The sequence below is a fragment of the Triticum dicoccoides genome, chromosome 6A (genome assembly GCF_002162155.2).
Source record: "Triticum dicoccoides isolate Atlit2015 ecotype Zavitan chromosome 6A, WEW_v2.0, whole genome shotgun sequence".
Classification (NCBI taxonomy): Eukaryota; Viridiplantae; Streptophyta; class Magnoliopsida; order Poales; family Poaceae; genus Triticum; species Triticum dicoccoides.
Genome location: NC_041390.1, coordinates 520,352,004 through 520,358,667, shown reverse-complemented (window position 1 = coordinate 520,358,667; position 6,664 = coordinate 520,352,004). Strand labels below are relative to the sequence as shown.

At 49.9% G+C, this 6,664-nt stretch overlaps 1 long non-coding RNA gene across 2 annotated transcripts; it reads left to right on the top strand.

Annotated features, from left to right (window-relative positions):
- The first annotated feature begins 2,254 nt into the window (after positions 1-2,254).
- On the top strand, positions 2,255-5,891 carry LOC119317650. Of its 2 annotated transcripts, none has more exons than XR_005153692.1 (4): positions 2,255-2,929; positions 4,513-4,577; positions 4,657-4,694; positions 5,490-5,891. It is a non-coding gene; the product is annotated as an uncharacterized LOC119317650 (long non-coding RNA). The 2 variants fall into 2 exon arrangements; XR_005153691.1 differs by having other exon boundaries at positions 2,256-2,925.
- The last annotated feature ends 773 nt before the right edge of the window (positions 5,892-6,664 follow it).

The following is a 6,664-nucleotide window of genomic DNA, read 5'->3' as shown; positions in this document are numbered from 1 at the left end:
GTGAATTTTGTTGGTAGGAATAATTTTGCTAACAACGTGTGTCGGTGTCAAAACCGGCGGATCTCGGGTAGGGGGTCCCGAACTATGCGTCTAAGGCGGATGGTAACAGGAGGCAGGGGACACGATGTTTACCCAGGATCGGGCCCTCTTGTCGGCGTTCTGGGAACGGGGGTCCCCAGACTTGCCTGCCTGCGGCCTGCGGCATGGCTCAAAGGGGGGCCCAGCGCGGCCCATCTTCACCAACACAAACCCAAGACCCTCGCGAGGGGCCAAGCCTCACGGGGCGGACGACGCGGAGCTTCCTCAGGCACGGCCTCGTCGGGCTGGCTCACGAGGAGGCGGAGAGATCAAGGCAGGGTACCTCACGAGGTGCCCGTGACGCAAGCCATGACGACCGGGGGCGCCAGGCGGGTGCCAGCCCGCGCAGTGTCCTCCCTTCCTCTTTGGTGCAAAGAGGGCAAGCGCAGCCGCGGAGTACCGAGGCATCAGGCAAAGGTTGCCGTTTCGGTGCAACGAGACCAAGACCAGGAGTACTACGAGACGGAGGTCACCGTGGAGCCCAAGACTGCGTCATCACCAGAGCTTTGCGCAGGCGAAGACTACTTTTGTCAGGATAGTTGATACTAGATGTCCTCTTCAAATTAGCCCGCCATTGTTGGCTCCCTTCCCGCTCGATATTTGGAAAGAGGACCAGGGCCTCTATAAATAGGACCAGCCACCCACAGAGCCAAGGGCGGAGAAGAGAGCCGAGCCGGAGGGTTGGAAGGATAGAGAAGATCAGAAAGAGAGAGAGAGAGAGAGAGAGAGAGAGAGAGAGAGAGAGAGAAAGGTGACTGAGCTCCTCCCAGCAGTTCATCGCCTCAGCTAAGAACAGACCCTCGCGAGGCTGTTCTTCCTTGTATTGTTCATCATCATCAGCCCAAGAGGCAATCCACCACACCACACACTGGAGTAGGGTATTACACCACAACGGTGGCCCGAACCAGTATAAACCATGCGTCTCTTGTGTTGTTCTTTCCATAGTTCAGATCCTAGCAAGGCGGAGGGGTGCAGGAAGGTAGGAGGCGAAATCTCCGCGCGCACCCCAGTGTTCGAACCTCAAGGGTCTGCCGGAACCCGGAATCCGACATTTGGCACGCCAGGTAGGGGTGCGCTGGGATTCGTCTTCCACCACCCCGTTCTCCTCCGACCATCACGCCCATGTCTGACGCCCGTCGGGCCCGCGCCGAGCGCCGAGCCGCGCTCGCTTCCCGCGTCGCCCAGACGGCCCCTGTCGGCGGGCGTCCTCGCCGTTCCCCGTCGCCTGCCGTCAACGCCGCCACCGGCCCGGCGGGGGACGAGCAGCGAGCATCGTCCTAGCATCCGTCCGTGCGGCAAGACGGCCGCACCGCAACTCCCTCGCTCACCCCAGCTGGTTCTTCGCCCCGCGTGCTCCGCGCGCCCATGGAGCCCCGCAACCTCTCCCCCGCCCATCGCGCTGCACCAACACCCCCGGTCGTCGCGGCCCTCTTGGGCGGCTCGCAGGCGCCGCCTACAAGTCACCACGTCAAGCCGTTCATCCGCCGGGTCAGCGCCGCTTCCACGCGGCAGGGGGCTCCCCTGGACCGGGCGGCGCCCGAGACCAGCCTGACCTTCAGCTCGGAGGACCACCCCTCCAACTCGGCCTGCTCGGGTGCGCTCCCCATGCTGTGCACCCCCACCATCTGCCAGGTGGCCGTCACCAGAACCCTCATTGATGGCGGCGCAGGCCTTAGCATGCTCTCGGTCGAGGCCTTCGACCTCCTCTGCATACCCCTGGAACGGCTGCAACCCAGCCGGCCCTTCTCAGGCGTTGGGGGCAAGTCGTCCAGCTCCTTGGGACAGATCCGGCTCCCAGTAACCTTCGGCACCTACGACAACTTCCGCACGGAGCTGGTCGACTTCGACATCGCCCCCACTACACCACAACACCTGATTGGGGGCAATTAACTGCCGGGAGAAATAGTAGAATAAGGGCAAATCATCTGCCAGGAATCTTAGTACTGCCGTTAGAACTACTTAAGGGCAAAGTAACTGCCGGAAGAAGATGAGCATCGAGGACACCTAAACTGCCGGCAATGACAAACACTTCTTGGGTCACTATATTTGCCGGGAGAAGTACCCCTCGGCCCATTATCTGCCGGCTACTTAGTGGCGCGAGATACTGGGCCTAAAACGCGCGCTGGCGCGGGAGTTGCCCAAAAGTTCGCACCAAATAAATAAAGCCCCCGAGCCCAATTGCCGTTCCCCAAATCCCTCCACCCAGATCCAGCGCCGCCGCACCAACTACTCCACCGCCGTCCCTTCCAAACCCTGTTCTCCCCTTCCTTGTGCGGCGCCGCCCCTACCTCTCTTCCTCCGCTGACCTCCCGTTCGGTGGAAGCAGCGCAGCCATTGCCGGATCTGGCCGGGCTGGTCATCGGTGCTGTTCGGATCTGGCCGCGCTGGTCGTCCGTGCTGCCGGATCTGGCTGCTCCGGGCCTCATCAACGCCGCCCCGGTTGTTCAACTCTCCACCGCCACTTCCCCATCATCATTCCATATGCCTTGCCCGGATCCATGAGAGGGTAAGACCGGGAGTGTAGCCGCTTGTCTCCCGAGGAGCTCGTCCCCGACGGCCTCTCTATGGACTTCCTCCACCACACTCCCAACGCCACTGCCTTCAGAACGCGGTCCCATAACCCAGTACTTTCGCGGGAAAAGCACCAGATCGTCCATCGACCGCGAGCTGCATCGACATCGAGCGTTCCTCTTCTTGGTGGGGCGTGCACCTTCTGGGGGTGAAGGCCTGCAGCACCTGCTGCTATGGAGAACGGATGGCGCGGTGGTCGTAGGGCTGCTCCAAAACTCCTCTACAGTTGTCACCAGTCACACCACGACGCCTCTCTCTTCATCGAGCTCATCACCTGTATGTATGGATCAAGATGCTATTCCCTGTTTTTTTTCCTTGTATGTCTGTTCAGAGTACAACAAGGACACACTCACATTCACAACGCACCAACTAAACCTTGTGTAGCAAATAACCATTATTGTAGGAGAATTATGAAGTAATTTTCATTTATAAACTTATCTAGTATTCTGATAACCTAATTTATATTTTACCTAATTAACCAATATACACAGCAGTGTGCATCGTTTAAGCCTTGAGCATTAGTTCAGTTATGCGTACATTATGTGAAGGTTTGTTGCTCTAACTTGTCATGCTTGAGAAGCCATATAGTTGATCCTTATCAGTTATGATAGCAGAAGCATATGGGAAACGGATTTTTCAGCGCACGGCGGCAACAGCCCACTGTATCTATGCCGTCTGCGCGTGCTGTTAGATACGAGCTAAAACTGCCAGCTTTTAGTTTGGCTATTTGATTCATCTATATGAGTGATGGATATGGTATGCTGACAGATCAAGACGTGGTGTGTTAAATGCCTGTCGTGGGGGACTATACTCAGCAGGCTCACACCACGAATCAGGAATTTTGGTTCTGGAAAAGGATGCAGGGACGGGTGTGGTGCACAGTATTGAGGGGGTGCATGGCAATTTTCCCCCATGGGACCTTCAAAAATGTAGTTGGCCGGTGCGCTTGTGCATTAAATGAGTCAAATGAAATTGATTTTTTTTCAAAAATTGGACCTGGCGCTGTCAGCACAAAAAGATAGCCACATTAGCTGGCCTTGATATTTTGGTCTCGGTAGTCTTGCTGCCGTCAGTGGCTCGTATTTAGAACTAGTGCACAGCGACAACGTGGTCCGGTGCAGATACGAAAAGCCTTGGCTCAACCGTGTGCCATACCTATTCAAATGAGCCGATGGATATATCTAGGAAATTTGAGAAAAGCTATGCATCAATGCACGGCACTGATCCACGAGCAATCATGCAGGCGAGATATGCATCCCACTAGACGCCATGCGTCAAAAGTAGTTTTCGAAGTATATGGTCCTATTTCAGCTCTAAGAATCAGTTTTAAAACAAAGCAAGAATAGGGTCAGGTATACAAGGTCAGATGGAATTTTCTTAGAATGTAGGCCATGTTTCGTTTGAAAAAGAAGGGTATGTTACTGACATATACTTTCAGTTCTTATCCATCTGTCGAAGATAAATACTGCAAACGAGATCGCCGCCCAAATATGAACAGTTCAGAATCTTCGAACTTGTGCAAAGTTGTTCTTCTGCTAACAAAATCTTGAGATTTGACAATTTTCATCAGTTGTTTCGATTATGTTACCTATTCAATTGTTGTCGCCTTTGTGATATGCAATCTCGCACCTCATCGGCTTTCTTCTGATACAAAATGGCATGTATTTATATGTGTCTTTGAGAAAAATATTGCATCATCATTATTATATTGGTATATGTACCGGAGAAAACATAAATTGCAGTTGAATATTAAACAAGTATTTTACAATTTTTTTTGTGTTCTATTCTCAAAGACTAAATAAAAGTATAAATACCAACTACATTTTACCCGTTCTATTGCTAACCAAGTAACCATCATTACAGAAGCTGGCATCTTCATTTCAAAAATAGATAAAAGAGGAAAAGGGGATACCAGAAGACACAAGCATGTAAGCTTATGTTTTTGTGATTATATTTTACCAATGAACATTATGTTTGATTGCTTAAAAGTCTTTACTTCTAATGCAGCTGGAAGTATTCTAAGTGTATGGCAGAAGCAAGCTGAGGTAATATGCCTTGGACTCACTTACATCTTTACAATTGTTTAGATCTGTGGCTGTCTCACCCCTTGTAAAGTAGTAATTTCTGAATTCGGTTTCTCCAGGGCATTAGTTGCACCTTTCTTGTACATGTGTATCCTATATATTAGCAAAAACTGTGAAATAGCATAATGCCATGTTGGAATTCATGATTACACTTAAAATGACAGTTATCTTCATGATAGCTCCAAGCTTTATTCTAGAAGCTTAGTTTGGTTAGACACCATCAAAACCATAATACAGTTCTATCTTGCAGCAATACTTATATCAGTAATGACATTACACATAATTAAGTGATGGCTATATGTCTCATTACAGCTTTGACAATGACCTCAGGATCAGTAATATGCAGCTGAACTAATACCTTATGCATGATTCATAAGTAACATAGATTGGCGTTAGCCAACACGGGTGGACAATTCTTTGCTCAATGAACCTCTCTTGACTACTTTGTCATTTCTTTGCAATTTCGCCCTTAATGTAATCAGATTGGTATTGTACATGAGCCAAACTTGAAAATTGTTTTTAGTCATGAACATAGTTGATATATTTACTTTTATGTTGGCTTTCATAGTACTAACTGATCTATTTCTTTGCATAACTATATCATATATAATAGCTTATAAGACGCATTGATTTCTGTTCTAGTAGCTAGCTATGACCAATGTATGCATAGGGCCAGAATTTGTGAATACTGTAAAGAAACTATAGTATCTTGTCTACAAGATTATATATTATAGTTCTTATGTATATTTGTTGCAGGTATCTCAAAGATACACAAGTTGCTGGAGGTTTGGAAGATGTACAAGTTGCTGGAGGTTTGGATGATCTTACAAGTTGGTGGAGTGATAATATATATTACCTCCATCCCAAATTACGTTGTCTTAGACTAGAAGGTGTTTTGGTACATCCGTATCTAGACAAATAATTCGGGAGATAGGGAGTATGTAATATGCCTTCTTTGTTGAGCCTGAAGATTTTGCAAGTTTCACTTTGCTCATTTTGGTGGTTGTTTTGGCACATAAGCCATGGAATGGTCATTTTGGATGTGTGGCACAATTTCTTTTCCTAGAAACATATGTACTTTGCATTGTGGCAGAATGTTCTTATGTATTTGATTGGTTAATGTTATTGAATGAGACCTTGCATGTAACATTGATTAAAGTGTGTGTATAGATTGTGTGATATGTCTTCATTGCCTCAACATAGTGGCCGTGTCTTAAATTAGGGATATATTGCACTGGCTGTGAAACAACGTGTGTGTGCTGGCATATTACCTGCTGGGTAAATGTCCTTGTGCAGGCTATAGAACTGCCGGTAAGATGTAGTTCCTATTAGATGACTAATCTGCCGGGAGAAAACAAACTGCCGGCCAATACAATGGTCACGGTAGAAAAACTGCCAGGAAATGTTTATCTGCCGGGAGAAATAATCCCCGGCAGCCGTTCTCGTGGCAGTTCTATCTGCCGGGAGAAACTCTGTCCCGGCAGTTTATCTGCCCTCTTAAGTGCATTATCCTGACAGATTACATGCCATTGCATCCGTGTTGTGGTGTACCCCATCGGCCTTCCCTACAACGCCATCCTCGGCTACCCAGCACTGGCCCAGTTCATGGCCGCGACGCACCCGGCGTACAACCTCATGAAGATGCCCGGGAGTAGCGGTGTCCTCACTGTGCACGGGGACACCGGGGACGCGTTGCGGGTGCTCAAGCTCGCCTTCAAGACGGCGGCGTCGGCACAGCCCGCCAACTTGGAGACCCCCGGGCCCAAGGGGGCTGCACCCGCCAAGAAGAAACAGTTGTTCACCCAAGACAAGGCAGAAACCAAGCAAATACCCGTCGATGAGGACGGATCCACCAACGCCACTTTCACCAGAGGCGCCCACCTCAAACCCGAGCAGGAGAAGGCCCTGGTCGGGTTCCTGCGTGCAAACAA